The sequence below is a fragment of the Apteryx mantelli genome, chromosome 15 (assembly GCF_036417845.1).
Source record: "Apteryx mantelli isolate bAptMan1 chromosome 15, bAptMan1.hap1, whole genome shotgun sequence".
Lineage (NCBI taxonomy): Eukaryota > Metazoa > Chordata > Aves > Apterygiformes > Apterygidae > Apteryx > Apteryx mantelli.
The window spans coordinates 19461970-19486843 of NC_089992.1; the positions used below are offsets into that span (position 1 = coordinate 19461970).

The window sequence follows — 24874 nt, forward strand, 5'->3', positions numbered from 1 at the left end:
GTATGTGATCTTCAAACCTTCCCTCACAAAAATAAAGACCTTTTTAGGGAATTAAACTTCATTATAAAAAGAAAGGTATTCCATATTTTTCTTTGATAGCTGTAAATATACATTTAGTGACAACTGGCCTCAGAGATATCTTCTTTCATGAGGACATTTCCCTGTTTTACAATGAATAGGAAAATATTTTTATATTAAATATGAGAGGCATGTGGAATGAAAGCTAACAACTGAACAGTTCTTGAAGGAAACTTGCACCATTTTCACCAAAACTATAATTTTAAGAGACAAAACTGGAGGAAGGAAAATTATAGTGGCTCTGTTTCTCAAATTCTATATCAAAGAGAGTCAAGAGATGATAAGCTAGACGCAACCATCTCATCAACTACAGATACTTACAAGTGAGCTGTTCAGGCATGAATATTCATCTCCTGTGGTAGCAGAAGTCAATGATTTATATTTCCATGTTAATTGAGGTCTGCACTTCACTAGTACAACATTTTGTGTTCATAATAGCATAGCCCAGTCACCCAATCTGCTTTAGCACTGAGGGAGACGAGCCAATCTAGCAATACTTCAACTGCATGCACATTGAACAGGTTTTCCAGTATGACTCCATATTGCTTATCTTCTGAAATGAGTATATCACCTTTTTGCGGTCATAGTGCTACCAGCCCTGCAGATAAATAATGCATTATATCAGCAAGGCACATGCACCAGTAACTCAAGGCCTTCAGAGCACACAAGGACAGCTTGCTTAAAAGAAGATTCCCCCATGTGCAATGAGTAAAGAGTTTATGGTATGTGTTCATAATCACAAAAAAAGCTAGTTCAAACAGACTTAGACCCCACTACAAAAATATTCTGTTAGTTCTCCCAGTCACAAGTCCTGAGATTCATTTCCCAACTTACTAGCCTCTGTCTGACCCATCCTCCTTTGACAGTTAAACAGGTTCTCCCTTTGAAGGGTAAAGCAATGGAGAAAAGTGTGGATGGATAAGGTGACAGAAAGAGGACCTGTTACAAAGGTGATGCAGCCCAGCCAGAGACAACACAATAATGATTCTTGTTACAAACAGCATAACTCTAGGCTTTACGGTGCTCCTTTTTCTTCTCTACATGCTTTTACGTATCAATGTTGGAAGAAATTTTTAACAATGAAGAATGAGAAAAATGTAAACTATGTTAACCAGGAAGCATTACAGAACTCTATGTGGGACTTCATCAGGACCCTCTTTAATGAAGGAGAAAAAAAACCTGTGTAGCCTACAAAGAACATCTTTTTTCACAATATTCAGTTTCCTCCTCCTCCTTGCCAAAAATAGATAACCTTTTATTAATCCTGATTAAATTCTGTTTTGGGCATTTAGAGTCTGCCTATGCACTAAGGAATATCTGTCTTTATATTTCCTGCCCCAAACTGTTGTACAATCCTTATCTATTAAACAACCTCAGTTTGGCATCTTAGAACAGAGAGATGCAAGTATGATTACAGACATAAGAACATGAGAGAAAAAGAAAATCAGTAAAGCACTTATGAAGGGGATCTATATGAGCACAAACAACTTTTCCTAACCTATTTGAAAATCTGCCTCCAAATATTTAGCAATGAACAGAAAAAAACTCTACCATAGCACAAACATACAGGAAAATTTCAATTAGAAACAGGTACATGTGAGTTCTATATATCTGTGGCCCTAACATAATACATTGATATGAAGAAGCCTGAAGGAACAAACTGTCTATTGCTAAGAAACACAGCTTCTAAAGGACCCGACATTTACTGGATGAGAGGCATTTGAAAAGTCATCCACAAATACATGACTCAAAAATGCATTTCTTCATGCAGGTCTTTCAACAGAAGAGACATTATACAAAGCCAAGTATTAGAATATCCAATTTGTTTTTTCTTGTGACATCAAAACAATATACGATAAGAAGCTGTGAGAATAACTCATAGGACCTGGGATCCTTGTGGCAAACTGTCATCCAGACCTGGACCTTCCTCTAAATAACTTGGCATTGACAGGCCCTCCCATGCTTTTGTTTGAAGTCCCACTTTTACGGTTTTGAAAAAACAAATAATATGAAACAGAAAAATAGCATATCATATACAGCATCTCAGCTGTTATTTTTGTTTTAAATTCCAAATTTTCAAGTTAACCTCCCAATCTCGGAATTTAATTCTCAGCTCATAAATGCTCAGGCATCCTGGTACTCATGGCTCATGAAAAAGTTACTACTTGTCAGTGGCACCTTTTTTTTTTTTTTAAACCAGCAAACAGTGTCAACTTCTCAACCTGCAGATACTTTATCAACCTGAATTTATTCCATGTTATCCTCATGGACTTCTGTTTTGTGAACCACTACATCATATATTACTTCTGTCAATTTGTGCTGAAGGGAAGTTTCTCTGCAACTCTAACGCAGCTGTACTTGTAGAACAGGTGAATGCTTGATCCTGCCTGAGTCTTTCCCACATTTTAACTTTACCTACGTGGTGCCTATTCTGTTATTACACTTGCTGGAATTATTTTCATTTGTCTTCCTTTTTTGCTGTACCTTTCCTTTAATTCACCTGCACCCTTACTGAGACAAAGATGGAAAGACTTCTTCAGAGATTCATGCGAGGCAATTAGGTCATTTCATGGCTTCATGCTTGACTATGATTTGCTAAATCAATGCTTTCTTTACACTAAAATTTCCCTTCCCATTACCACAATGTTATTTAATACAGCTGTATATCCTTCTTTTCTGTAGAATTGACAATGTAACAGCTCTAAGACCTAAAATATAAGCTACTGGGATACTAAGTATTCTCAAATGAGAGGCAAGTTTTCGGTAAGGTATGGTAGGTCCGAGAGTAAATTCACAGTATATCCATTTGCAACAATTTGTCCTGGATTCTATTCTAAGTATGTTATTCTGATTAGAGCGTGCTGTCATATTTGTATCTAAATGCAGAGACTGATCGTATATATTTGCTTCTACTATTTCTTGCTTTCTACAGACTGAACCTAACTAATAAGCTCAGTTTTCCACTGTTAAGAAGCTGTCCTCTACACAGATCTCAGTGCTAACAAGGAGAACTCTTTAATACAGGATAAAAGCTCCTTGCAATGATCTCAGCAACTCTGAGGATGATACAAGTATTTCCACAGAAACTTAACGAATATGTATCTACAGAGATGCATCTTGCATCAATCACTCCACATCCTTGCTTGGCAATGTCCAGTAGTGTATAAGCACCTGATATAGTCACCCATGGATGACAGAGAAATGATTCATTTGAACCAGGAGACAGGACAATTCAAGTCAGGGACTACTTCTGGTACTTTGTTGTCACAACAGACCTCAAAAGAGAGGATAGAAGCTGATCCAGTAAAGATATTACTTGCTATATGATCTTAGTTGGCATTCCTCAATTTAATACAAGGATACAGTAAATGCATATTACTCATTTATAGCTGGATGAGGCTTTCAAACTACATGTATAATTTAGATGCGGCTGACTATTCACATCAAATCTGCTTGCCATGTCTGTGACTTAAAGCAAAAGATATGTCTTAACATTTTTAGAAATTATCTCACATAAAGATTTAGGTTTTAGAGAGCTGCACCTTTTCGCAAGCTACAACTCAGAATTAGCATTTACCAGCAATCCCCTGCCTTGCTAGGCAATTCTGAAAGTTATGCAGTCTTGGGCCTTGATACATGTTTAATCAGGAAAACCTCCAAGTACTAGGCCTTCCAGCGCAGCTTCCTGTGACATCCTAGCCTTTTTATAGACTGAAGAGAGATTAAGTTCAAAATTTGCATAATTCAAGGCAGACAATCCCTTCACAATGTCAGGCTCCCCAATTAAAGTTCTGTTATTACTCTGAATGCTGTAACAGACTCTGCCTAATGGACATACTCATTGCACTTCTTTGCTAAAACAGTGTTTTCAAAATAAAAAAATACTGCATTATTTTGAAAGAAACTACAGTTAAGCAATTTAACAATCTTGCAGTGATCAGTGCTGCAAGAAAGGCCTCTAATCCAGTGACCTGAGACTAGAAGTAGCCCATGGAATGACTGAATTCTCAGTTACTCAAGTGCTTCATATTTAGACAGGACCAATATAATAACCTTGGCTTGGTCTGCCATGTAACACATAGCAAAGTAACTCATTAAATAATTTGTACATCAGGAATACAACATAAGCAGAATTTCATTCCTGCTAAGGTGTTGAAAAATAAAAGAGAGAAAAATAGAAAATAATTTTTCTTTCTGACTTTCTAATTATTTTACTAGTTTCTATGGTACTATCACCATGGCAGCTAGCCATTTTAATCACAGGCATTAGAACATGTTTCTGATAACATCATAGCAAGGACTTAGAAATATATTACATCTCCTGGTTATATACAGAAGTAACAACTTTGTTATATGACAGAGGTCACTAATGGCATCAGCAGTCACAGTTAGAAATGTGGTATTTCAAGCATCTAATTAAAGGAGATAAAATAATGCAGTGTTCCTTACTTTAAATTCTGATAACAATAGTGGAAATACAACCAGTGTAACCAAAAATGAGAATCAACATTTTTTTTCACAGCTTGCTCACTTTCTGCACAGATTTTGTCTCTTTTTTGGTTAATCAGTCAATACATATTATTACTCAGTTGAATAGTACTGGAGCTTGACTATATCGTAATCCCAAAAGAATACACATGGGAAAAAAATTCATTGTAGAGCACTGAGTATCTGCAAAATACTAAGATTAAAAAAAAAAAAAAAAAAAAAAAAGACAAGACATGACATTCTCCATTCTCTGTACAGGCCAAATGGTTTTGAAGCATCACATATAATATTGAAATCATGATCAGAGAGCATAACTCAGTATTCTGAATGATGAAATTTTAAACACATACTGTGAAACGTAATAACTTTGCTAAACATATCATGAATTACTTGCAGATACGCTCGTTCTTAAAGAGTCCCCTGAAAGTATTCAAAAATACTTTCAGCAATCAAATTTTTGCATTTTCTATCTTAAGCAGTTAGAGCTACACTTCAACTCTTTAAAACAACTGTTTGCCAGTTTCTTACAGGCACAGTGCAACAGCAATAATCGATGATTTGAGGAAAGCTGAAAAACAACTTTAATTGATTTAAACTAAGAAAGAGGAATTGCTATCTTTGGATGTAATTTTTAAAGCAACAAAACCTAAGTGAGGCACATGGTACGTAACCTAGTTCACCAAGCTTACTGTATCCAGAAGATCTGAGTCAAATACATTGTATTTAAAAATAACCAATCCTAAAAATCAAGATATACTGCAGAAAGACTTAAATGTCATGAAGCACAAGCTATAGGAAAGCATGTCAATATTTAATGCTGTACACAATAGTGAAGGCTAAAGGTAAACTTCAATGTGTATTTAACAATGACACAGTTTAAGTAGCTAGTTTAAAATACAGGAATAAAAACAAGGAGAGAGAAAAAAAACTAACTAATTTTAGATTAAAAAGCAAAGTGAACCATTCCTAATTCCATCAGGATGAAATGACAGCATGTCCAGAGCCAATATTTGCCACTTTGACCAGTCAGGTAGATTTACTGGACTTCATATATGGGGACTGATAACATTCTTCTAGCAAAAAGTGGGAAAACACAAACGCATCCCTTGTGAAAGAAGGGGGAACCCTCCATTTCTTCTGTAAATTACATTAGAAGTTTGATTTTTTTAACTATCTTAAAGTCATACTCTTGTACTGGGATGTGTGATTTTTTTCAAATTAAAATGCATTTCAAAATTCTGAGAGACTATAACATATCACATAAATTTATAAACCTTTAATGAAAGTTAATAAGATAGTCCAGCAATGAATTGCTTACTTCAAAAATAAACCTTGAATTTAAAACAATGAAAAGAGACTGAACTGACACACTATTTAAAGATAAAGCATTTATAAACTGAATTCAACATGCAAGAATTCCTCTACTTCAGCCAAAAAGAGTTGCCAAGGGTCCATCCAAGAAATATTTAAAAAGATAAGCAAAGATATTATCAACACTATTCTGCAGTAAAACAGTACAGCAAAGCACTATGACTAAAAATCTCTGGTACAACCATAACCTAAAATAGACAGTATTTACCTCAAATAAAGGAAAAGCCAGAACCTAAAGGAAACTGAGAATAAGACTTGAAACACATCACAATTAGCTTTGTCTCTTCAAAATTCTTAAAAATCAATCAAAAATACTCATCAGGGACACAATGATGCTATAAGAACAATGGAAAACAGCACTGTAAGTCACAACTTCTATATCTCCAGTCTCTGCATGCTCATTAGGTTTCCAATCTTATTCCCTTGGGTCAGCATTTGGGGAAGGAGAGCTAAATAAAGAGACTAGAAAATGTCTGATGGTGAAATAGGTGTATTGTTATACTTACAAGCATATACTAATTAATCTACTACCTTTAAAATAAAAAAATTAATTACTAGCAAAGAACAGAGAACAATTCTGCCATTTTAGGTGGGGACATCTGACTTCCTCAGTTTTGTGCCATGTACTGTTTTAGCAAACCAACAACAAGGAAATACAGAAAGATGTAGTATAAGACCTATGTAACATTTACTTCCCTCTTAAACTGATAAACTCCTACTCTTACAGGATAGATATCTAACTATGCAGACTATCTAGATAGCCAGGTTAATTGCCTAGTTTTCCTGTTAGAGCAACACTGATTCGTTTGTCCAGAAGGTTCATATACCATCTAGCTCTATGCTTTGGTGCAGATATCTATGAATGCATTTGCATGGCTGTGCAGTGCATACTGGGAGCATATCAACTACAAATGAACTAGCAGACTACAAAACCTTCCAAAAAAGCCTTTTCTATTTCTTTCTGTCCTCAGTTTAACGACAGTTGCATTTGATATTTTAAGAGCTTGCCATTTCCTTAATTAAAAGGTCATGTTTAATTTTTGCTTAATATATGCCCAAGGATATTGTATGAAATTCAAATCAAAGACTCAGATTTCATGGTATGTTTTGGGGAATGCTGAATATATTAAATGGAAGAAGACATTATCAAACACAGTAAGACTTGTAGTCTGAGTGTCGGGTGACAAATACACTGCAAGTTCTCTTTTGATCCTTTCCCTCTTCCAGCTTCAACTTTCTCTTCAGGAACACATATGCCTCACTAGAAATAGTGTCCTCCTCCTGTTAAGGCTACAGAAGTTACTACGTCTTAAGGCAATAAAAAGCTAAAATACAATATGGGACAACACAGTGATATACATGTTTTTAAAGTTCTTATGTGTCTTTGAGGTAAATAAAATATAATGAAATACCCTTAATTTTTTTTTTTTTTTTTTTTTACTCTAAACCAATAGAGATACGATACCAAAGGACTCTAACCAGACTAAATGAGATGAAAACATCACAGTGATTAGATTTAAAACAAACAGCTCAGTGAGGAACACGATCAATTATAACATAATTCTACTCCCAAAATCCAAAAATCAAGCCTTCAGTATGCTCTTCAGGCGTTATATGTTTTCTACACATAATACTTTGGCTATGTAAAACATAGACTCTCTAATTTTTATAATATAATTGCAACAAGGGAAACTATGGCAATGATTAGCACACTGATTGCATTGGTAAGATTCAAGTGAACGTTCATACACCTGCACATATACGGCTCTGCAAAAATCCTGACCTGGAGGCCCACTGAAAGTCTGTTCAGTCCCTGCCTTTTTGCTGAGTCTGCCAACGTGACTACAAGGGAGATCTACCAGGGATGATGAAAGATGCAGGGGCAGGCTTACTAAGAAAGGACTAAGACCCTTTCTACCTGCTCATTCCACACTTGCTCAAAGTCTTTAACATCCAGCCATTATCATCCTTATCTGAATTTGCACTGGTAAACCAAGACCAAAATCTTCTAGATTCCATCTCCAAAAAAATATCTTTTTTGAAAATGGATGCTGCATTATGAGTTAGTGAATGATCAGTTATTTTTTGCTATATACATAGCAAATTATTAGTCTATTACACCTGATCCTTACCCAGTCTGATATTCTTTACAGTTATTATACTATATACAAATTAAGCTGTCATGAAGATGATTGAGCTTCTTGTAAACTACAAACACAGAAATGTAGTATCATGAAAGAGGGAGATTCAGGAAAATGTCATTTCTATTCCGCATCATCTGAAGGTTTTATATCATCATTTCATTTCTATATTCCACCCCACGACCAATGTTACAGTCTTATCAAAAGGATATGGGCTTGTAATAGAAGGTATCCCAGAAAAGGGTAGCCAGTGATATTCAACTATACTCACATGGGGAAACTCCAGATTGTCCCTAAGAAAGCAGCACATGCATGCCTGGGCAAAATCCGGCCTTTATCCATAGAAGCAGAGAGACTGTTTAGTCAGTTCACACCAACAGCAGAAAATGGAGCCAGATACAACCTCAACTGTCATCACGCTTGTATTTTAATAACACATCATAAAAACCAAAACAACACTTTGCCCACTGGTAGCACTTCCAATTCCGGAAGCTCCATATATATACGCACTTTGCTTTAAATCTGTGCCCTACCAACCTTTTCTAGATTCAATATCATCTATAAAGATTGAATTAAAAGAAGAATGTGGGCCAAATTTATCAGACATTAGTTTCCTTTGGATATGGAGTTTAGAACGCTGACTATGTTTCATCCTAGATGTGATTCAAGTCATATACGTTCTGTTGAGCAACATATTTTCCACCAGCCCAGTCCAAAATACTTGCTCTGATCATCCATTTCAAATACTTGTCTGAGGAGCTGAAGGTCAAATGAGAAGTGGGAAAGGCTTCCTTCCATTCATATTAAAGCAATTTATGTCTGTACAGCACACTAGAAATTGTAGCACTATCCAGGCCTTGGGAGAGGAGGCTCAAGAGTTTGTTAAATTATGACATCATTATAGGTAGCTAATTTAAAGACACATCCAAGGGGCAACATAAGAGACCGTTCCCCTCTGTCAGCGTGGAGCTGTGTATGCCCACACAGCCGGAAGAATGGTGTGTGCATGACACTGACCAGTGATGAGGAACTTATTGTGAAAGAACTACAGCAGAAGTAGCCAACATTTTATTCTCTTATTTTCAGCACTCTATCATAAGAGGCTCTGGATCTTTATTTCATAGAGATATTTAACAAAGCTCCAGAAGGGGCTTAAAAAAAACATTCCTACCTCCAGGGTAACCATAAGGGTAGTGAGCTTTTTAAATTTAGATTATGTAAGGTAGTGTGCTTCTCTGCATTATGTTTTATACGCACAATTATATCTCACTGCACAATCTTTCACACTGTAAACTCCAAAGGATGCTTATTCACACAGATTCCTTTTTGTAGCTCTTCCAGAGAGAAAACAAGTATTACACATATATCTAATATCAGCCTGAACGAGGTCGATCCCCCAGATATCTGACTGGGTCCAGGAACCGCAGGAGGAAACAATCATCTGCCCAAACCGGCCTCCTGCCCGCGAGGACCGGACCACCCGGCCAGGGAGCAGGCTCCTTTCATCAGATAAAGCCGCGAACGCCGGAGCGAAGCTGGGCCGAGAGTCTGCAATGCAGAAGCCCTTCCCGGAGCTCATCAATGAGCTGGGGGAGACGGGGCGGGGGCAGAGCCGAGAGAGCTGCCCGCATCCCTGCCACAAAAACCCGGGACACGCAGGCTCCTAAACGCCCGGCTTTGCCTTTACCGGCTAGAGCCGAGGGCTTTGCTCCCGGGCTGCCCGCAGCCCCGCACAGCGGGAACCGCTGCAGCCGGGGCGGAGTGGAGAGCCCGGAGGCAAGGGCAGCCGGAGGCAAGGGCAGCGCTGCGGGCCGGGCCGGCGCACCTGTGCCACCTCCCGCTCAATGACACCGGCCCACCGGCCGCACCGACCCGCCCCTGCCATGCACCCAGCTGGGGGGGAAGAAGCAGCTCTTACCTGCTCCCGCTGCACCTCCCGCAAGCCCTTGCTAACCGAGCTCCATCTTCCTCCGACCGGGGGGAGGAAGTCAACCCAGCCGCTGCCGTCGCCTTCAGCTGCTGCTTTCCGTCACCGCGGTCCCCCCGCCCGCGCTGCCCGGCGGAGCGGCCGCCTCTCGCCCGCCCTGCAGACGGCTCCGGGAGACGGAAAGCGAGACCCACCTCCCGCCGCCGCCTCCTTCCCATGAAGTCACCGGCCGCAGGGCCCTCCCCTCGGCCGCCCGCAGCGGCCCGGAGCGCCGCGCCGCGCTCCGCCCCCGCGGCACCGGGCCCCGCCGCGCCGCGCCGCCGGCACAGCCGCGGGCGAGCGGGGCGGCTGCCTCAGCCCGCGCCCGCCCTGCTCGGCCTCGCCGCCGCCGCCGCCAGCCGGAGAGCGGCGCGGCCCGGGCCGCAGCCAGCGGCGCCCCTCCGGCGGCCGCGCTCCGCGGCGGCTTGTGCCGAGCTGCGAGACGGGGCCGGGCGGGAGGGAAGGGAAGGGAAGGAGGTGCCCCCCGCCCCGCATCCACTCCGCTGCCGTGCACTGGAGCCTGCCTGCTGGTGATCTCGGCAAATATGGTACGTTACTCTAAGTTACTGCTTTTCACAGGCCCTCGATTTTGATGCTTCGTATTATTATTTGCTCAAGGGATGACAACAGAGTTTACTTCAGCCTACAGCAACTTCTCACGTAACCCAGTACCCAGCTATGCTAGTACACACACACACACTGGTGTATCCTCACTCAGTTAGAACAAGCCCTCCCACCCCAAAGCTGTCTTTCACTTCCATTCCTCCCATAACACCTAGATTAGAAAAGAAATTGGATTAAAGGATATGCCTCCAGACGACCCAAGCATTCCCCTTTTTCCACTTAAGATCACAAAGAAAAACAGGAACATGCAAAACTAAGACATGAGGCAGAATGTGTGGGATTAAAAAAAAAAAAAGTCACAGGTACAGGCATACCTGTCAAGAAAAGCCTCCTCCTCTAGGAACACTGAGGATTCTTAACTGAAATTAGCCTGCTGCAGGACCTGCAATCCGTGACAGATGTAGCAGCACTAAGTCTTTCTTAAGGAGTCATCAGATGTAAATGAAATGTCATAAAATGTTTAGCACCAACACAGCACATCTGGTGGCATGTGTGAAGGCACTTTTTTGCAGATAAGCACTTTCACATCATAACCAAGAAGGGTTTGATGGTTAGGGAAGAATAACAGATCCATTACTTAGATTCTAAGTCTCTACTAGAACCCCAACATCAATTGAGGATAGTGTTGAAACCCCCAAAAGAAATCTTATTTTACTTTTGAAAAATGTAAACATTTCTTTTTGCAGCTGCTGAGGAAGATAAAAATGAAAACATTAGGAAAAAAAAATTCCAACTCTTCCATATCTAACTTTTTGCTGCAAATGCAATGGACTACTAGCTTTTGGCATACATCCCATGACAGGCAAAGAACCACTTAACCAGTTTTGCCCAGTATTATATTTTAGGCCCACATAATATGAACTCTCATTATTTGCCTCTCCCTCCTCCACTGTCCTTACAGTATTTCTTTATAGTCATCACTGAAGAATTTAGGCTAGCCAAGTTCTCAGCTGTGCTCTCAAGTTCCTCACAAAAGCATAAAAGGCATGAGCAGAACAGTTTATTGGTTCCTTCACCAATGGCAAGTCCAGCATTCTTTAAGTGTGGCAAAGATAGATAAACTGTGGAACACATGGATAGCACATTTGAAAAGAACCACAGATAATGAAATACCTTCCCCCCTTTGATGTCATTGTCCGTATGTGTTCTACTACTGGTGATTCCTGAACAGTGAAAACTCTACAAAGCTAGAACATAAATATTCAAACATAAATTTTGGTAGAGCTCTGCTGAAAGATCTCTATCTGTTTTATTCACCTTGCAAAGTAAATCTGTTTGTGAATATGTGAAAAGATTCTCAGATGGCTACTCCAGAGCTCTCAGGACTGAAGATACTTCTAAAAGCCGCCACAGAAGCTATACAGGCTCCAGGGATCAAACTTAAGTTTGATCAAAGTGTTAGAATGTGGCTAACTGATAATATAAAGTCAGAGATTCATTTAGATAACTGCTGGAAGAAAATGGCCAGTTCTCTCTTTCTTTCAGGCAAAGCCAGATATAATCTTAGCAAAAGCCTGAAAGGCTTAGCTCTACTTAAGCAAAGGAAAGGGGGGGGGGGTCTAGTAACACGAAGGGAGAGGTTCTCCCACTGAGGCTTGAAATTCCCTTATTCTCCATCTTTTCTTGCCACTAACAAAAATTTTATGCCACCATTGTGGGAAAACAAGCATGTTTCTAACAGTCAATGTCACAGATGAAACGTGAAAATGCAGACAGGCTGAAACTAAATGAACTGTTCACATACTTAGGGGACATTATGTTCTACATCAGTGGAAAAGGTAACATCTCCACTAACAGCAGTCTTAACAGATTCAAGAACCAAAATTCTTTAGTCCAAAGAGATGTAATGAGTAGTGCATCCTCCTGTCTGAACATCCTCTTCTCCTTTCAATTAGAAGGTAGGTATGCAGCAGTCCACACAGATAAGGAAATCAGAGATCAAGAAATCATTCAGAGATCCTGAATTTTCAGGCTTTCAGAGAAGGCAAGAACATATATGACTGTGACATCCCCTGCAAAATCTATTGCATCATTTCTGGGACCATACATGGATGTGGAGAGATGAGGTGGAGTATTTTCACAACTGATGCTCTACAGGTGTTCACTAATCCTGGTAGCTGAGTGGCTGTTAGCATAACATGACCCCATAAGCAGACAGGTTCTGGTCATAGTGAAAGTGGTCTGGCTTCTTGTCTGTTCACACAAAGCATTGCGACAGTGTTGTCTCTCATCACCTGTCTTGCATTGCTCTGGATCAGAGGCAGAACTGATCACACACTAAGCAAATTAATGTGAGTTGAAAAATATTCCAGTAAGATCAAACTCATTTCTTGACCATCACTCAACTAAAATTTTGACTTATGTATTCTTGCCTTCCAAGGCCTCTTATCTTTGTATGTAAGTAAGTACAGAAACAGAACTCCTCTGCTTGTGTGGTGGTGATTCTTCTTCTGCTAATCTAGTACTGATAAAACATCCCAGGAAACATCTGAGCTGGCAGCTGCAGTACCAGCCTTTAAATTACTTACAGCACTATCATCTCATGTGATGTGACCAAGTTTTGCTGTATGCTCGAGAAGTGTCTTCAAGAACACTGGGTTTGGGGATGGTGCTAAAGGTAGTGTTCCTTAAGAACTTCCTTGTTGTTATTATCAGAATGCACGTAGCGAAGGCTCTTGTGGCAAATGACAAATCTAATAAAAAAAAGAAAAAAAAAAGAAAACTATACTGGAAATATCATATCCCCAGTAAGCATCCTAGGCATGTGTAGAAATACCTGTACAGAAGGTTGAAAGGCACAAACCAGTCCAATGAATCTAAGGTAAGTTTTCTCATTCCCAACCTGCAGATATATTAAAAGTTACACTGCAAGCAAGTGCAAGTTAAATAAGAACATATTATAAAAACCCTCTTAGGGTAAAGAGGCAGGGATAGAACAAGAAGCAGGTTTTTTGTGGTTAAGAAAGGAAAGAAAGAAGGATGGATGGCTCCTCCCTTCCCTTTTCTATTATGTTTAGTGAGGAAAGACAACAAAACTGTGGGCCAAGAGTCCATCTCCCATGAAATACCTACCTGTTGAAGGAGGTTTGTAAACTTACCAGACCTAAAGAGAATATAGGAACATTTTGCATTGTAACTTGGCAGAGTAACCAGTGCTCTTCAAGCAAAGAAAGGATATTTCAAATAATATAGATTTTGATTGAAATTTTGTTAGAAGAAAGCATGCTGCAATAGTAGTTAAATAAGCATTTATAACTGCCAACTGCCTATTTTTCACTCCCCCCCCCAATATACATGCACCTCTACAGCATGGCTTGGATTCCAACAGCCAAAGCTGTTACTTGGGGAGGGAAAAACAAACCCAAGTACAGTCCTATAAAATATCTGCTGCTAAAACTTTGTAGCTGATTTGAGTCCACAGGACATCCAAGAGAGCATTTAAGTTTCCTGTTAAAATTGAATACTTGGCCAAACAAAGAGATAAGAGCACAGTGATTTGAGATTAGTTGAATTTAAGCAGAAAACAAACTGTGCAAGTACTGAACTTTGTAATCCAGAAGTAAAGGAGTGTGAGGTACGATCAACATCATTACAGCTTTTCAGACCGTCTACAAAACACTACTAAAATAACAACCTTGCACAGATATAAACATCCAAAGCAACGACAAATCAATCCTCCTGTGTTACCACTCATTCTCTTATGGTAAGATTACAATAACTGCAGATATGAGCTTGACGGTCACAAATATGTTTAGGATCTGAGATATGCTTAAATCACAGTTAAGAGTGTGACTGCAGTACATGTAAACATACCCAACTTAGCTTTAATTCAGCTACACAGTCATAGCAGAACAGCAATAGCAGTGCAGTCTTCCTTAAACGCGGTGTTATACTTCTGAGGACCCTGGAATCACACTTTGAAGGGCTAGCATATAGCATTACAGTTTCTTCTCAAGAGTTGTATGGAGTTTTCACAGATATATTTTGATATAATATCTTCCAAAGCACAGAAACCACTCATCCAGTTTTCATTAGAATTAAAGGCAGAACTTCAATTACTTTAAGGGGAACAATATTCGAGTTGCAGGTTTAGTTTACTTTTTAGTTTCATTGTCACCAGCATTATGGGATAATAAAGCATGTTTACAGTTCAGTAATTAAATGCTTCTACCATTGACCAAAAATACTGCAAAACACATTTTTAATCATTGAAAGGATACAAAACCAAGACAATTTTTCTTTCTAATATACACACATTAAAATAATGGCAGTGCAGCAACTGAAGAAATACTTTTTAAAAGGGACAGCTTTTATACAATAACTATTTTTACTTCACAAACGTTATGTTGACATTAATCAAAATGAAAACCATTTGGGAGCATTTTATATATTCCAATTTTTATACTTGCATTTATTCTAAAATACATTACATCCATAAAATCAATAGCTGACAGTTTATGAACCCTATATTTTACTTTTTCTAAGATTGCCTTTTTTCTTTTTATAGCATTTAAATTCAGAATATATGCATGTTTCTGTAATGGTGCTAGTTCACCCCTCCTCCCCCAAATAACAACAAAGTCTCAGACAAAAATCTAATACTTACTCAGGAATTATGCACATGCTTAAAGAGAAGAGAGAAGGGGGAATATTTTAATCAGGAATAGGGCTAAACTCACCAATATTCAGGTATAAAGAAGGTTCGTTTTACTTGTTCAGCTCCAGATTCTCTTTACCTTGGTTTGTTCCCTAGTTCAAGGCACAGTCATTTTACCTTGGCTACATACCTTTGGCTCTCAAAATGCAGAGAGTTTGATAGAGACGGAGTGATGCTCGTTTCCCCTTGTATGATGCAGCTGAGTAAGTCTCCAGGTTGCTTTTTCTCAGCAGGGTTTCTTTATAGTGCAGCATTTTGCTTTCCCGGAGTACTGTAAAAATAACAACAAACATATGTACGCAAACTGTATCTCACAGAGCCCTATAATTCCATTTTATAAATGCAGTAATTACACAAAGGTTAAATAATTTGCACAAGAGGGAATTCATTCCCAGCCTGCATAAAGACGACATGAAATCTAATTGTGGGCCTATTGATGATTCTTTAAGTTTTTGGCCAAAATCTTCAGACATAAGCATTTAAAGATCTAAATAATGTTATGTATCATAAACATTTCACACAGTTGAAGTAGGGACATTGACTCATCTTAATTATCATGATATCTCTCACATTCTACTGTTGGTACCGACAGACAAAAGGTCTCTGTGAGAGTTAGTGAAATTTATCTAAAGTTTAAAAAAAAAAGAAAGAAAAGAAAGAAAAAAGTACATATTCTTGTGGTTCTCTCATCATTTGTAGTACTAGATCAGTGGAAAATAAAGGGAAAAAAAGAGAGAGGAAAACATGAGACTAAACCAACCCTCAATAATAAGTTTATTACAAACCTGGAGTAAATGGTCAATCAGATATCAGCCTCTACCTAAGTCACTACTACCTATACCCATATAGGCATTAGCTGCATCAATCTCTCAAGCCTCACCTCTTTGGGGATTTCTTATCAGTCTCACAACCCAATACCTTTTTGTTTGAAAATCAAGTCCATCTTTCCTTCTTGGCTACCATCTTTCACACTTCTCTTGTCCCATGGCATAAAGCTATTTACTATGAGAAATCAATGCATATAGTAGTCTTCTAAAATGCATACTATCCTCTCTAATTTCAGTTCAACTATTCAATCCATTCTGAGCAACAGATATTAGAAGAGTTCTGGATGGAAAGCTTAAAGCAAGTGAAGAAAAAACTTACAGTTAGGTTCACAAAAAGGTAAGAACAAAGCTTTTGTCCTTCTGGATGTTTTTAAAGAGTTCCAGATAAACAACCAGTTTGGCAGATGAAACTCTACAAGTAATCATTCCTCTCTCTCTCATACAGTAAACAAGAGCAAAAAATTAGTTCTTCTATTAGACTCCAGCTACAGGGCTTTTTTTTAACGCTTCAGTGAAAAGATTCATGAAATTATAGTGTGATATCCATGACTTCGTAAAGATATCTAAAGTCTCCAAACCTCACATATACTCTCAGTTCACTCCCCAAAGCTCTGTAGCACAGTTTCTAGTATACAACTACATTTAAACAGCAAAAAAATTTCTACAAACCAAGTAGCTGCAGTCCAAGCAATCTTTAAGAAATTTATGAAGTGTACAAGAAATCCAAGTAGTTAATGTTAATTAAAAGTTAAAGCAATAATGTATCAAATTGTAAGAAACTCCCAAGGCTGTCCTCTTTATACTAATTCTATAAAGAAGAGCTAACTATAGATTGCATAATAAAAGAAGGTTCTAGGTTAAACTTCCTAATGAGCCCCCCATCATTCTTAATATTTTCTCTAATATCTTTTTATGAATGCTGTGAGCTGAATACACAGTTCTGTCTCACATTTGGTCACACAAATCTGACCCCTCCCCCCCCCCAAAAAAAAAAAACCTTTTGTCAGAAGAGGGCTATTTTGTAGAAGTTTAGTGAAATGTAGAATCTGTACAATTTAGCAGACAAAATGTGCTTAAATGAAAATTTGTTGAATCCTTAACTTCAGGAATGAATAGTTTCCTGTGCAGTATTTGCTATATGCTCAATTCCTTCAATGAAGGTGACGTTTCCTTTATCAATCACACTTTTTTCTTCAGCCTATCCACATTTCTATACTCACCGATTGCATACCATTCCTTAAGAGGTCACAGACATCCTGGAACACAAAGATAGATATGACAAAACAGAAATTGTGATGAGGTATCTAATAGGGCTCTACTGGTCTATATATCATCTGTATAAAAGAACTTTCTTTTCTGTTCCATGTCTTTTGTCTTTAATATAATGAAGGACTCCATTTAAACTCTCAGTACTCCATTTAAACTCCCACTTCAGAAAACATTAAAACTGGGGCAGAGCTATAAAAGACAAGTTACGTACCACCATTTTAACAATATATAACAGTAGCATAAAGTGAATTGTCTAACAAGTCTGTCTTAATTTAATTTCCCCCCCCTTTTTTTTTTAAATGATGGACCTTAAATCTAAGTGGTAAACACAACTTACAGTATTCCTATCCCTGCTAATATCAGTCTGTGAGGTCATTAAGACGACTGGATATGAATAGACAGACAACACTGAGTTGAGTTTTCCATACAAATATTAGTGTGACACATATGCTTATACATCAACAGAAAGCTTACTAGACAAAGGTAGAGCTTCTGGAAAAGTAAGTGAAGATATAGTCCTTAAGAAGTAAAATTCCTCAAGTCATCTTAGAAGTTTGCTGCACAAATAATAGACCCTAATGATTTTTTGATGATGATTTTGTATCAGAGTTTCTAATGAAAAATCTCTTTTGACCATTCCATTTGGGCAAAATAATTTAACATATAGATTCCACAGAAACAGTCTCAGAATTTTCTAGAAAAATCTTCTTTAACTCTAGACATAAATGGAATCTTAACCCTTCTTCCACTCCTTTTTCCTCTCTGATGCTGACTGCACAGACTCTGCTACTGACACTGTACTGCATGTTGAAAAATTACAAAGCTTCTACAGGGGTTCCCTAACAAATTGCCTTTCATTCAACAGAAAGCTGATTCCAAGAATGCTCAGATCAAACGACTAGTTTCTACAGAATACAGCCACCGGTTCTCTTCCTCTCACCAGAACCACCCCCCCCAAAAAAAAAGAAAAAGAAAAAGGAAAAAAAACAACACACACAGCCCAATTGAAAAGACAAGAAGGACATACGCAAGTCATGAATATCTTAGATGATGCTATGCGAACTTGAGTAATTGGAGGTAATAGGAAAACTAAAAGCAACAACCTCACAGGAACTCTAATTTTAACCTATGTTTATACAGATTAAGTCATCAACTCTTTCACTTCTGAATCCGGTGTTGCTTGAAGCACATATATTGATGACCAGTACAGGACAGTGTTGGGGGGAGTGGGAAAAATCAGTCTGGCTACCTCTACCTCCTTCTTCTGGACTGGGAGACTTGTACCCAGAAGAGGCTGGCTGTTTCCTGATTAACTGATTTCTTAAAATTGTTCTTGTTAGATGTCACTGAAATTATCAGTACTTCTTACCAGCTAATTGCTTTTATTACTTGTTAATTCTGGAAATATCTATGCAACAAGAACACATTTTTCTATCAAAATAGCTGGGAAATTTATTTCTCTTGTCATTACAATCAGATTATTAATTTACAGCTACAGACCAGATTGTTATCAGCCCTGCAGAGACTTTAAAAATAATACAACATGGTTCCTGGCACTCCCAGGCAGACTGAGAAATGCCACCCACACAATTAGCAATACATTTTTTACACAGCAGGCAAGAATATTTCTTATATGGATGTTTTGGAGGCAATTCTGCAGTAAAGAACTGGCACAAACAGAATCACTAATGCACTAAGGCAGGACACTTCTGTACTGGAATCTACAGGAAATCTGCAATGTCTTTGATACTTTTTGGAGAGAAATGGGATCACTTCAAATCTCTCTCAGGATAGCTGATTTAGGACACTTCAGCAGTACCTGACTGAAGCTGCACATTACTAACAAAATGCTCTTACTGTTGACAAGGTTAGGCATTACAGAATATTGTGAAACTATACCCTGCTGGTGAACAGCCTAGACCTATAAATGTGCAGTGGTTCTGGTACAGCTGCATATACTCTAAAGATCTCTACTTAAAGAGCTGTGCAGAAAAGCAATATATCCCACTTCTAAATAACCATCATGGCATGTAGAGAGGGTCTGGAAGTTGTTGTGACAGACTAAGGTGACATGATTTTCCATTTTGCTACTGATTTGAATGGCCAAAAGAATCAGTGCTATTATCAGTGCTAGTAAAGGGCACAGTAGTGGTTCTTGATGTATAATAATCAGGGTTTCCTAGAGGGAAAGTTTTGCTCTTTGACAGTAACCATACTTTTGGCTGGCATTTGAGGAGCTGACTGATTAGCAGAGCAACCATACTTACAAGAAAAGAAAAGGAAAAGAGAAAAAAAAAGAGGGAAGAAAAAAAAAAAAAAGCCCAGGCTCACCTTTCTAATCCATGGGATCTCACTGAACAGAGCAGAAAGGCAGAGTCTTTAGCATAAAATTTAAAATTCATGAAAGAAGATAACTGGTTATGAAGCAATGAAAATGAGCCCTTGGAACAGTCAATTCTGGACATGGGGCAGTAATTTTGTAGAGAGCCTCATCTGAACTGTCTTCAGGCAGGAATTACTCTTGTGTTATCATTACTGCTCTGAGACACAGGACATGTTCATTTACCAAATGAACCAACAATAATGGAAGAATACCTGACTGCATCCCTGATTTCTGCTGAATTGCAAGCTACTAATATATTTTTCGCATCTATGCAAAGACACAACAATACTGTTCCAAATACCATAGAACTGAGTAGTAACCTTGGGACACTTCACTTGGTTTGAAAAGAAACAAACTACTACTTCTAAAAACTAAAAGTTTTTACAAATTCATAAAAATTTAAAGTGGACATATATATTCTGCTCAGTTTGCAAGAGCCTTTGAAACAGCAAAAAAGAGAATGTTCACATCTTTTGAAGGTGGAGATGATGTCAGTAGTAGTTTAACACTGAAAAATCAAGGTAAACTTTCTTCTGGGTTATTGTGTTAACTCTGAGAATACCACCTAAGAAACAGAGCAGAAACTAGAGAGACTCAGAAACACGTAATAAGAACTACTAAAGGCATAGAAAGGAGAGGCAAGGAAACACTAAAAGAGATGTAATTGGTGTCAATCGTGGCTTCTATTACCCTCACAACCGAAATTCAAAGGGACGTTCCATTAAAATGAACCCCAGTGATGAAAGTTATGAGACTTTGCCCTCCCTTTCAAAGCATTAACCATTGGAATTCAAATTCACAACACACCTGAGATCAAAGATTAATACAAAGATGGGACAACCAGCCAGCTCTCCAATTCCCAGAATTGCCTACTGACATTAGGTGCCCAATTTTCACCAAAACATACATAGAAAGAAATTACTATTATTAAGGAATATTTTTATCTACTGGCTCATAAGAGAAGGTATTATAAACATCCATAAAAGGAAAATACTATGGACTGTTAAAAGACTTGGTATGGTTATTCCTGTCAAGAAAAGAATCCTGTTCACATCTCCCCAGAACACCAGTCTTAAGTGTTTGATATAAGGTGCAGCATTGTTTATGACATAACTTTGAACACAGACATAAGTGTCACTGCTAAGAATTCTTTATAGGTCTCCATCAGGCCTTAGCTGGAAGTTTTGATCAGCTTGTTTGCTTTAGTTCAGATTCACATACTCAGATCACGTACCTAAGAGTTGTAAATGGGACATGAATCCTAACAGTTTCTTACAACCACCTTGATCTTTTCATTTCTTAACCAAATAAATATAATTCTGCTAAAATTACTAGGTCATAATTTGAATTGGCAACAAAGCAATTCCTGAACATGGCTGTAAGACTAATTTAAGGGTCCAAAGATTGCTTCAGGCTTGAAACAGAGAAATTATGCAATGGTCACACTGAATTAGCAGTTGTCATAGGGATGTTGGAGACCATTATTCCATGTACGCATGTGTAACTCCTACTAACATTAATGGGGTTACCAAACACATTGAGATGAAAACTGGCTCCATTATGTGAACATTGTTGGAAAGATGAACTGATTTTCATGCTAGATGGATGGAATGAAAGTTCTAAACACACTGATTCATTGAAGAACACAGGAGTGCACACTGCTATCAAATGAATATATAGCACAGAAAAGAGTGAAAGCTTGCTTTTGGAAACAAGGGGCTACAACCATCAATCCCATACCCTAGGAATCATCTCTTTCAGAGTTTGGACAGACTGCAGGTCTGGGAATGAGAAGACCTGGACTTTATCCAAGTTTCTGCTACAGATACATGTGTGATTAAACACACATAACAGTCTCTCTGGGGAATACTGGTGCCATCTCATAATACTGGCATCCCAATTAGGAGCCTGCACTCTCCATGTAGTCAATGGAGCCCTGAGAGGGCTCACAAACCTAAATCTACCTCTCTGTTGAGTATTTAAGGAGCCCAGACTGCTACTGCAGATGCTTAAAGATAAACAGTTACATTTTACTCCTAGTGGGAATGTAGGCTGCCTTTTCTAAGTCTCCAGGAGGGAAAAAAACAAAAAAACAAAAAAAACTCTGACAAAATATAAAATGGAAACCACAGACTACCTCCCATTTGAGTAATGGCACAATAACACAGTACTGCAATACTGACATCCAGGTTACCTAGGGTCACCCTCTTCAATGGATAAAACTGAAAATGGAAGAATAATTCCCTGAAAGTTACCTTCAGAGATATCTCACCACCAGATTTTGTAGGGATGAGTCAAATCAAGGGCAGAGGATTCATAAATCTGCCTTCCTGGGACATCCACCATATCCTTCATTAACATCCACAGGCACACTTAAGAGGCAGAATATGACTGTTTGGAAGCACTGCAGTCATGTTGGGGGTGGGCAGAAGCCTCAACAAGTAGATCGCACTGTGTGTGATAGGACTGGAGCAAAGAAAAGGAAGATATACTTGTGCAAAAAGGAGCAGCAGAGGGACAGGTGTCACTGGAAGCTAGTCCTATGCAGGTCTGTGACAATTCTAGTGCTAAGAATTTCTAATTTGCGTGCATTCAACAGTGATGACATACTGCAGTCCCCCTCCATGTCATTTAAATGGTAGTGACTTTTTACAATAACTATAAAAAGGAGAGGATAGAAAAAAATATACCTAATGGGGGGGGGGGGAGACAAAAAAAAAAGTCAAACTCCTTTGGGAGCTTTATCCGTTTTGGCTCATCTTCCCTCACCTCTAGGGAGGCTACGGGAAAAAGTGATATCAGTTCTGATTTTTCTTCGACAACTGCTTGGTTATCCTTCCAGATTACTATTACCTACTAACACTATAGAAACTTTACTGAAGAATAATATGAGATGTGATTAGACTTAATTTTCATTGTCAGTCATGATGGCTCTTTTTCCCATCCAAATGGGATGGGACTTGGATCATCAAATGCTTGAACTGCCTATGTTAATCTTCAAGAACACACCATTAGTGAATAACATGAATGCAGCATTTACGGAAAAGATAAGATTAAAAAGAATGAACAGTCATTGTTCTGTGCTACTTTTAGGCCGGTCATTAATTTCACTATGTATTTTGCATGTGTATTAATTAATATGTATCAATTTATCGGGACTATAATCCACATTTCAATACAGCATTTAGACATCTGTCATAGGGCAGCGGCAGCACTTCTTTTTCCTGGATTCATGATATTGCTATAAAATACAAAGTACAGGTCCAAAACGTGCATAACAGAGGGAAAGTGATCTGATAACAAAATTGTTTTCTTAGGCTAAAACCTGTTGCATATTAATGTATATAATAAACATAAATAGGTGATAAGAGGCAGAAAAAAAGTCTTCTATACAATGATACAAGATTTTGACTCACATGAAGAACTTCTACCTGTATGGAGTTAGAGAGAGAATCTATGAGTATGAAACACGCACTGTTTTTCAGTGTTTTTATATTTCTCTTACCGTTTCTGGAAAGAAGCACTAAACCACTGGCACCAAGGAATAAATTTCCCATATCCACAGAGGGATAAACAAGTTATTTGCCTAAAATACTGACCTTAATGCATTCGCCTTTTAATTTATGGCTCATCAGTATTTATCCTCCCTTCCTCTGACTCCAAGCTTCCACAGAAGCTCTTTCAAGGCTAATTCCCAGTCAAACTTTCTTGAGAGATTATGAAATTTGGTCATACTTACATTTTACTGAACAGGCTAACAATATTTTGGGGGATTAAGAAAACTTCTCAATAATATCTCACCATTATGCACTGCAGCCTTCATACGCTTTCTCAGTGCATTATATTTTGAGACACTCCTTGGAGCACCTACTTCCACATTTAATAGTGCTTTGGCAAAGGGTGCTCAGCGTGGATGAGGGAATCAGAAATTCAGCTCCTACTGGAATAGTAGATTTGCTCTTCTTCCCTTCAAAGCTGCAGAAGAAATGATGGCACCCTGAATAAGGAGTGCAAAATTAGATCTGATAGCTCAAGGGGCCAGCAGCATTGCAGGGAGACTGCCTATTTCTAGACCAATTGATGAAAGTAGTATTTTCTTCCCTTTATGTTTCCCTGCCCCCAAAAGGACAATTAAAATAATCAACCCAAAACCATGAAAAAGCATATTCCCCTGATTCAGAGATACTGTAAAACTACTGTTCAGGGGTAATCAGTCCCTAAATCAGTCCCTGTCTACACTCTTTACGATTTAAACAGTTCATCTACTTTGATTTAATAATGAATGGGATAACAAGGACCTAACCAAGCTTTCCATCCTACTATAACTAAAAGGATAACTGACACACATGATACTCTCTGCAAAAAAAATTAATGCCTTAACCTTTGTATTTAGGCATCAGAAGAGAGAACTTGAGACTAGGCTTCAAAATCTGAGGATTTGCAAGCAAATTACTTCGTGTATTTTCAGATTTTACTACACACTCAGCTCTCAGGTTGGTGAATGGATTATCAAAGGCTGCAAACTAACCAGGTTGAAGAAGCATAAATAATCAATTCAAACTAGGTACTAGCTACAGTCTTTTCTGTTCACATTAGTACCAGCCTGGGAAGTCTCCATAGCTAAATCATAATTGTGACTGTTAACACTTTAGATTTAAACTGCGGAGTTATGTTTGTCAAGCCAAGATTAGAGTATACTATGGGAATATGTGAAAATAGATCAAGTTTTCAATATTAAACTCCTACGACCCGCAAGAGAGACCGGGCATTATCAAATGGTTTGGCTATGCCAGACCAACAGACTACGTACAGATTACAGATTAAGAACAATACTAGGCTGTGTATGGATGGAAGATAAAAGATGAAACTGATCAAAATTATCTGATATTAATTACTGGTACAATTATTGGTCAGGATGTACATTATTTTAATTATATCAATACTTGATAAAGTGGAGTATTATTAATATGTATTATTGTTGCTAGCAAATCACAAATACAATTAGGGAAAAAACACAATTAGGTTGCAGACAGAATGGAAAATGAGAGAGATGAAATTAACCAAATGATC

The 24874-nt window shown here is 38.3% G+C and overlaps 1 protein-coding gene and 1 long non-coding RNA gene across 3 annotated transcripts in view; one reads left to right on the top strand and one right to left on the bottom strand.

Annotated features, from left to right (window-relative positions):
- OTUD7A (OTU deubiquitinase 7A) overlaps positions 1 to 10142 on the bottom strand; it is a 161705-nt gene extending 151563 nt beyond the window's left edge. Inside the window, exon 1 of one of the 2 annotated variants that reach the window (XM_067305330.1) lies at positions 9997 to 10142. The gene's annotated coding sequence lies outside the window, so the exon portion shown is untranslated. The remainder of the gene's footprint in view (positions 1 to 9996) is intronic. The other variant, XM_067305331.1, reaches the window with a different exon arrangement.
- A 261-nt stretch (positions 10143 to 10403) lies between these two features.
- On the top strand, positions 10404 to 22877 carry LOC106496552 (uncharacterized). The gene is made up of 3 exons (XR_001294632.2): positions 10404 to 10592; positions 16389 to 16489; positions 18287 to 22877. It is a non-coding gene; the product is annotated as an uncharacterized lncRNA (long non-coding RNA).
- Positions 22878 to 24874: the final 1997 nt, after the last annotated feature.